Source organism: Geotrypetes seraphini, chromosome 4 (genome assembly GCF_902459505.1).
Source record: "Geotrypetes seraphini chromosome 4, aGeoSer1.1, whole genome shotgun sequence".
Lineage (NCBI taxonomy): Eukaryota > Metazoa > Chordata > Amphibia > Gymnophiona > Dermophiidae > Geotrypetes > Geotrypetes seraphini.
In genome coordinates, this window is record NC_047087.1 from 110,735,830 (window position 1) to 110,744,319 (window position 8,490).

The window sequence follows — 8,490 nt, forward strand, 5'->3', positions numbered from 1 at the left end:
TGATTTTAGGCGTTTTCTAAATTCCCCATAAGTAGTAGGCGTAAGTAATTGTTCCAGATCTTTACCCCATAATGCTGCCAGATGTGAGAAAAGATGTTGATGTCTTTTAAATTTACATCCTCTAACAGGAGGGGAAACAAAGTTTAAGTGTGAGCTTCTCTTACATCTGTTGGCTGAGAAAGAAAAAAGGTCAGTTATATATTTAGGGGCTAAACCGAATAGTACCTTAAATCAAAAACAACCAAACTTAAACTTCACACGTGCCTCCATCGGCAGCCAATGCAGTAGTCGGTAGGAAGGTGTTACATGATTGAACTTCTTCAACCCGAAAATTAGTTTGACCGCTGCATTTTGCACCAGTTGTAATCGCCGCATATTCTTCCGGGAAATTGCCAAATAGGCGATATTACAGTAATCAAGTTGGCTCAGTACGAGGGATTGTACCAGAATTCTAAATGATGACACATCAAAATATGCTCTAATGGACCGAATCTTCCAGAGAGTGAAAAAAACCTTTCTGATTAAGGAGTCCATGGTTAGGCTCTGGTCCAGTGTTACACCCAATACCTTCATAATAGATTGAATAGGATAACTAAGTTTATTGATGCACAGTGATGTTTTGGTATCAAGCGGGTGTGGTGAAGTTACAAAAAAAAAAAAAGGCCTCTTTTTAAAAATTCATGGCCACACACTAATTTTCCCTTTAGTGCATGGCCATTAGCATGTGAGATCCTAACACCACCTATTTTGTAGATGGTAAAGGCTCATACGTTACATTTATATATAATCAGGCCCAAAGTGCTTACCACATAGAAGAAACATAGAAACATGATGGCAGATAAAGGCCAAATGGCCCATCCAATCTGCCCATCCACAGTCATCATTATCACTTCCTCTCTCTAAGAGATCCCACGTGCCTATCCCAGGCTTTCTTGCATTCAGACACAGTTTCTGACTCCACCACCTCTTCTGTGAGACTGTTCCTCAAATCTATCACCCTTTCTGTAAAAAAGTATTTCCTCAGATTACTCCGGAGCCTATCACCTCTTAACTTCATCCTATGCCCTCTCATTCCAGAGCTTCCTTTCAACTGAAAGAGACTCGACTCATTTGCATTTATATCACATAGGAATTTAAAGGTCTCTATCACATCTCCCCTCTCCCGCATTTTCTCCAAAGTATACAGATTGAGATCTTTAAGACTGTCCCCATATGACGTGCCTTATGACGAAGACCACGTACCATTTTAGTAGCCTTTCTCTGGACTGACTCCATCCACAGGTTAGTAAAAGGACCTCTTAGATTGTAAGCCCTCCGAGAAGAGGGGTGAAAAAAATGTGAAGCTAAATCTGCATATATAAATAAATTTTCAGATATTGTATATATTATTATGTTGTAGGGTCTTTCTGTGTCAACATAGAAAGTTCAAACATAAAATAAATGCTGCTAGGTAACAGGTTTATTGTTGCAGAAAGGACTGAAACACTGCACATGTGGTTATCATTCTTTCTTTTGTGATAGCCTGAGTATACATGTACTTTTTTGGTTCCATTCGGCCATTTTAAATGACTTGGAAACCTGAAAATAATTTCATTTGAGCCACATTAGAGTGTAAGCACAAAACAAGTTCCATCTGTGTGATGGGAACGAGAAACTAGACAATAATGATCGAAATTTGGCACATAAACTGCTTCCTGTGAGCATGGCTGTGAATGAGGACAACAGAGAGCCACAGTGCCAGCTCTGTGATTGCTTGCGCTCTCCCACGATTTAAGGCTACCTTTCCAAAGTAGAACTTAAAAGGTGAAAGAAATGCAACTGTAGAGGGTTTATGGTTTATTCTTCTTTTCTTTTTTTTGTTTTAAATCTGTTTTTGGCAAACAAGATGCATCATCAAAGCATGAGGCAAGCATAACAGAATAGTAGACCAGTACAAATGCGAACAATAAAACACACTAGAGGAGAAAGCAGAGCTGAAACGATCTGGTCTTACAGCAACCTGTAGCATAATAGACATAACCACATAAGATAGAAACAGCATGAGCCCCATAATTTTTCATTTTTACCCCAATAAAATACAAAGGAAAAAGAAAACCAGTACCCTAACCCAGGGGTGGGCAACTCCGGTCCTCGAGGGCCGGAATCCAGTCGGGTTTTCAGGATTTCCCCAATGAATATGCATGAGATCTATTTGCATGCACTGCTTTCAATGCATATTCATTGGGGAAATCCTGAAAACCCGACTGGATTCCGGCCCTTGAGAACTGGAGTTGCCCACCCCTGCCCTAACCCACCCCCCCACCTCCCTGGGGTAAATTCTCTTGTTAAATGCTCCAAGCTTTTAGCCCATTGTAAAAGAAAATGAGAATGGACGTGCTTCTGGCACAAGAGACCCATCTTACCACTGTTAAACATCTGAAGTTGAAAAGGGATTGGGTTGGGGAACTTGCTTTTTTCCTCATATAATGGCAGGCAGTGAAGGGTTGCTATCTTGTTTCACAAGCGGCTTCATTGTTCTTTATTATTCTTAATATACTGCTTTTCACAAACACTGGCAAGGCGGTTCGCAATAACACAAAGATAAGCAATGAAAGGAATTACAATAAAAAAACACACAGGAAAGTCAATATTCAACCACCAAGGTCAGAGTTGTTTTTAAAAACCAGTGAGGGCAACTAAATTAAACACAGATACTGTATTCAACACCATTATCTGGATTCTGAATGGCACTGAATAACCACTGGTAGAGCAGCAAGGTCCTGATTCTACAAAAGACGCCCAAAGTTACTGTTGGCGCTTAAATCGGCACGCCTAGCTGATCTAGGGTCCATAAGCTCAAAACTCAACATGCCTTTAGAAACATAGACAATGACGGCAGATAAGGGCCATAGCCCATCAGGTCTGCCCACTCTACTGACCCACCCCCAAGTCTACTATCCTAGGGATCCCACTCCGGGTGACAGGTTCCCTTGGCTTAACCCTCTAAGGGATCCCACATGGGCATCCCATTTGCTCTTAAATTCTTGCACGCTGTTTGCCTCGATCACCTGCACCAGGAGCTCATTCCAAGGATCAACCACTCTCTCGGTGAAGAAATATTTCCTGGTGTCGCCATGAAATTTCCCGCCCGTGAGTTTGAGCGGATGCCCTCTTGTGGCTGAGGGTCCTTTGAGAAAGAGAATCTCTTCTTCCATCTCGATACGGCTGGTAATATACTTAAACGTCTTGATCATGTCTCCTCTCTCCCTACGTTCCTCGAGTGAGTACAGCCGCAAATTTTTCAGCCTTTCCTCGTACGATAGATCCTTGAGCCCCGAGACCATCCTGGTGGCCATCCGTTGCACCGACTCTACTCTCAGCACATCTTTTCGGTAGTGTGGCCTCCAGAATTGCACACAGTATTCCAAATGAGGCCTCACCATGGTTCTGTATAATGGCATTATGACTTCAGGCTTCCGGCTGACGAAACTCCTGCGGATGCAACCTAACAACTGTTTTGCCTTAGATGAAGCCTTCTCCACATGATCAGCAGTTTTCATGTCTGCGCTGATGATCACTCCCAAGTCTCGTTCTGTTGAAGTTCTAGCTAAGGTCTCACCATTCAAGGTGTAAGTTCTGCACAGATTTCTGCTGCCAAGTGATGCTAAACCAGTTTAAATCTGTTTAGTGTTGAAGTATTGCAGCTATCAATGCCCAAAAACAGCAAATCGCAGCCTCTGATTATTGTATGTAAATAGATTATAATGAGCTCATCAATATTAAAATGAGCACTCCGATCAATGTCCAAATGATGCACAACATGAAGTGCATGTTTTTAATAGAGGTGTTGGTACTGTTAAAAAAAAGTGCCCCAAACAGCAGTTTTTAATATTTTTAGATGGGCGTTGTGCATGTGTTACACATGCATATCTGTCCCCATTAAAAATAATAATACAAAAGTCATGCTAGGACCCCCCCACCTCCCCTCTGACAACAATCCATACACCCCGAGCAGGGGGAAAACCCACTCCTTCCTGCCTCAGCTACCCAGACCCACCCTACACCCCCAAAACTGAAGATTAGCAGGAGGGATGCCCACTCCCTCCTGCTGCTGAGGGCCCCCTTGCGACCCCCCGACCCCCCCATGAACCCCCCTCTAAATTGAAGATCGGCATGAGAGATGCGCACTCCCTCCTGTTGGCAGGTCTGCTTCTTCAAAATGGTAGGCCTTTCCCTTCCCAGTGGGAGGGGCCTAAGATTCTGATTGGCCCAGATGCTTAAGGCCCCTCCCTTCTGCCGATCTTCAATTTAGAGGTACCGAGGGGGGAGTTAGGGGTTTGCGGCAGGGCCCTGGCAGCTGGAGGGAGAGGGCATCCCTCCCGCCAATCTTTAATTTTTTTTTGGGGGGGGGGGTCTGGATGGCTGAGGCAGGAGGGAGTGGGCTTCCCTCCTGCTGATTTTTTTTTTCTAAGTTCAGAGGGTGTGGGCTGTCTTTGGGGATGTCCTGGCATGACTTTTTTATTACTATTATTATTTTTTAATGGGGACAGATATTGTGCCTGTGTAACACAGGCACAACTTCTGTGCTCATTAAAAATTTTAAAAAAGCTGCTGTTTGGGGTGTGCTTTTTTTTAACACTATTGGCACCGAGTCCAGACCTGTCAGAGATTTCTGAGCATTAAAAAATGGTGCTTCATTTTGTGCATCATCTGGGCATTGATCGGAGTGCTCATTTTAATATTGATGAATTTGTTGTAATCTATTTACATATAATTATCGGAGGCTGCTACAAACCATGGAAAAAAAGGTGATTTGCCATTTTGGGCATCGATAGTTGAAATACTTCAACACTAAACAAGTTAAAACTGGTTTAGCATCAACTGTTAAAGGCATGGCGAGTTTTCAGCATATGGGCCCTAGGTGCCAAATTTACGCCCCCACCCCCCTCCTTTTATGAAGCCGCGTTAAGCTTGTTTATTGCTGGCTGTGGCAGTATTAGCTCCAACGCTCAGAGAATTCCTATGAGAGTTGGAGCTAATACTGCCGCAGCTGGTGATAAAAAAGCCTAAAGTGGCTTCATAAAAGGAGGGTTAATTATTTAAAAAGCTGAATTGGCACCAGTAACAAGCAATCAGCACCTCATAATTGACAAATTAAAATAAAATGGTTGGTAGGTGCCTAACTCAGGAAGTACCTACCAGAAAGTAGGTGTGATTTGGAACAGATTGTGAGTGGGTCAGGGCATGTTTGAGCTTAAAGTGGACTTAGGCGACAGTATTTATTTATTCAATTCTTTTAGCCCATCCTCCCAAAGGAGCTCAGAATGGGTTACAAATCAGGTACTCAAGCATTTTCCCTATCTGTCCCAGTGGGCTCCCAGTCAGTGGCGTACCAAGGGGGGGGCGGGGGGGGGAGGTCCGCCCCGGGTACCAAGCCCTGAGGGGGTGCTCCCGGTCCGGTCCAGTTACCCCCCCCTGCGCCGGGTTGTCGCGTCTGGAAACAGCCTGCAGCAAGATCGCGATGCCAGAGATCTTTGCCTGCTTCGACTGTTTCCTCCGCCACGGTCCTGCCCCTCCTCTGATGTCAGAGGAGGGGCGGGACCGCGGCGGAGGAAACAGCCGAAGCAGGCAAAAATCTCTGGCATCGCGCGATCTTGTTGCAGGCTGTTTCCCCAGGGCAGTAGCGTACCAAGGGGGGCGAGGGGGAGGTCCATCCCGGGTGCCGCCTTAGGGGGGGGTGCACAGCTGGCCCGGTCCCTATCGCGCTCCTACCCTCCCAGCGAAAGCAGCATCGGCGCCATTATCGAAAAAGATAATGGCGCCAGGCCTTGGAGCACCAAGGCAGACCGCTTCTCCCCCCTCCCAGCCGAAACCCCGCTGACCATCCTATCTCTCTCCCCCCCCCAAGTGAACCTTTCTGACCCTCCCAGCGAAAGCAGCAAACCTCCCTCCAGTAGCGTCGGCTTTATCCTCCCTCTGCCGCATCACTGATGACGTCATCAGTAACGCGGCAGAGGGAGGAGAAAGCCGCGAAGGAGGTTTGCTGCTCTCGCTGGGAAGGTCGGAAAGGTTCACGGGGGGGGGGGGGAGATAGGAGGGTCAGCGGGGGTTCGGCTGGGAGGGGGGAGAAGCGGACTGCCTCGGTGCTCCATTACCTTCTTCGGGCAGCAGCAGCGTTTACAATTCGCTGCTGTTGCCGGCTTCAGGCCTTGTTCTCTGCCGGGTCCTGCCTACTTCCAGTTTTCATGAAGACAGGACCCGACAGAGAGGAAGGCCTGAAGCGGGCAACATCAGTGAATTGTGAATGCTGCTGCTGCCCGATGAAGTTCAGGACATCGGGGAAGGAGCAGGGAGAAATCGGCTGCTGGCTTGGGGGTGAGGGTAGGGAAAGAATCGTGGAAGTGGAGAAATCGGCACGATGGCTTTGTGCAGGCTAGGGGGAGAGAGAAAGAAAGGAAAAAATAAAGAGGGGGGGCCAGGGGGAGAGAGAAAGAAAGGCAGAAAGAAAGAGGGGGACCAAGGGGAGAGAAAGAAAGGCAGAAATAAAGAGGGGGACCAAGGGGAGAGAAAGAAAGGCAGAAATAAAGAGGGGGTCAAGGGGGAGAGAACGAAAGGCAGAAAGAAAGAGGAGGGCCAGGGGGAGAGAGAAAGAAAGGCAGAAAGAAAGAGGGGGACCAAGGGGAGAGAAAGAAAGGCAGAAATAAAGAGGGGGGTCAAGGGGGAGAGAAAGAAAGGCAGAAAGAAAGAGGGGGGCCAGGAGGAGAGAGAAAGAAAGGCAGAAAGAAAGAGGGGAGCCAGGGGGAGAGAGAAAGAAGAAGGATCAGAAGAAGGACCAGAGACTCATGAAATCACCAGACAAAAAAGTAGGAAAAATGATTTTATTTTCAACTTAGTGATCAAAATGTGTCCGTTTTGAAAATTTATATCTGCTGTCTATATTTTGCACTATGGCCCCCTTTTACTAAACCGCAATAGAGTTTTTTAGCGCAGGGAGCCTATGAGCGTCGAGAGCAGCGTGGGGCATTCAGCGCAGCTCCCTACGCTAAAAACCGCTATCGCAGTTTAGTAAAAAGGGAGGGGGAATATTTGTCTATTTTTGTATAGTTGTTACTGAGGTGACATTGCATAAAGTCATCTGCCTTGACCTCTTTGAAAACCCGCGGAATATAAATGATAATTAACATTTTCTCTGCGTACAGCGTGCTTTGTGTTTTTAAAATTTTATTGTTGGTAGATCATTTTGACTTGGCCACAAAGGTAAGGGGGGAGGGAGGGAGGGGAACTGCTGAAAGACATCTAATAATCCTTGCAGGCTTGACTGCAGGGAATTATTTTTGTAAAATCATGTTTTGTTATGTGACTGGCATTATCTAGACTTTAATTTCTATGAATGAATAGAATGAAAATGATATAAAATTACTTGCTTGTTTTTATGTGCGTGCGCTGAAGGAAAGTGGAGAGAGAGTGGGCTGAGGATGCTGAAGGGAAATGGGGAAGAGAGTGGGGAGAAGACGCTGATTTATAAATTGACAATTGTACAGAATATTGTTTCTTTTTATACTTTAATATAAACAATTCAAGGCTTGTGTGGATGGAATCAGGTGGTTTGCGGGGATGGGGACCGAGCTTACGGGGATTAGTCCAATAAAATTGTATTTTTTTATATCTCATTATTTGTTTTATTTTTATTTGTTAATTTATAAAGTGGTGATTGTTATGTATCAGTTTTTTTCAAATTTACATCTACTGTCTTTATATTTTGCACTGTATTAGAGGACATGTGTTACTGTTTTTTGTGGTGTTGCATTGTATCCAGGGTCTGGTTTCTTGGAGGATCAGTTTAACTTTTGTCTACATATTTCTATTTTTAGTTTGTGATTATTCCATTTTGGGCGAGGGTGTATCTCTGTTCTGTGTGTATGAAAAAGACATAGTTTTCAGTTGGCATTGACTACAGGACCAATTGACTGTGCGGGATCTGGCTTGTTTAGTTTTACAATGTATGTGTTGGTGTTCTAGTGCTCACTGCAGTGTTTAAGATGCAGCCTTTTCCTAGGTACACTCTTGTGGTGCGATATGTAGATTGGTACTAAAAATCATATTTTTCATATAGATGGGGGGGGTGTCAAAAAATGATGGGCCCTGGGTGCCACATACCCTAAGTACGCCACTGCCTGCAACTACTCCATATGTACTTCTAATGTCATGACAATTTAGACATAATTTATGTTTTGTTATGTTTGGAATAATGGTTACATATATGAGGTTCAATAAAAGAAAATTTTCACTGCCTGTTTCTATTCTGACCATTTATTCCATTTCATGGTTATTGCAAAAAAAAAAAAAAAAAAATTTTTACATGGGGGGGGGGGGTGTCAAAAAATGATGGGCCCCGGGTGCCACATACCCTAGGTACGCCACTGCTCCCAGTCTTATCTTCTAAATGTACCTGGGGCAGTGGAGGATTGAGTGACTTGCCCAGGGTCACAAGAAGCAGTGCGGGGTTTGAAT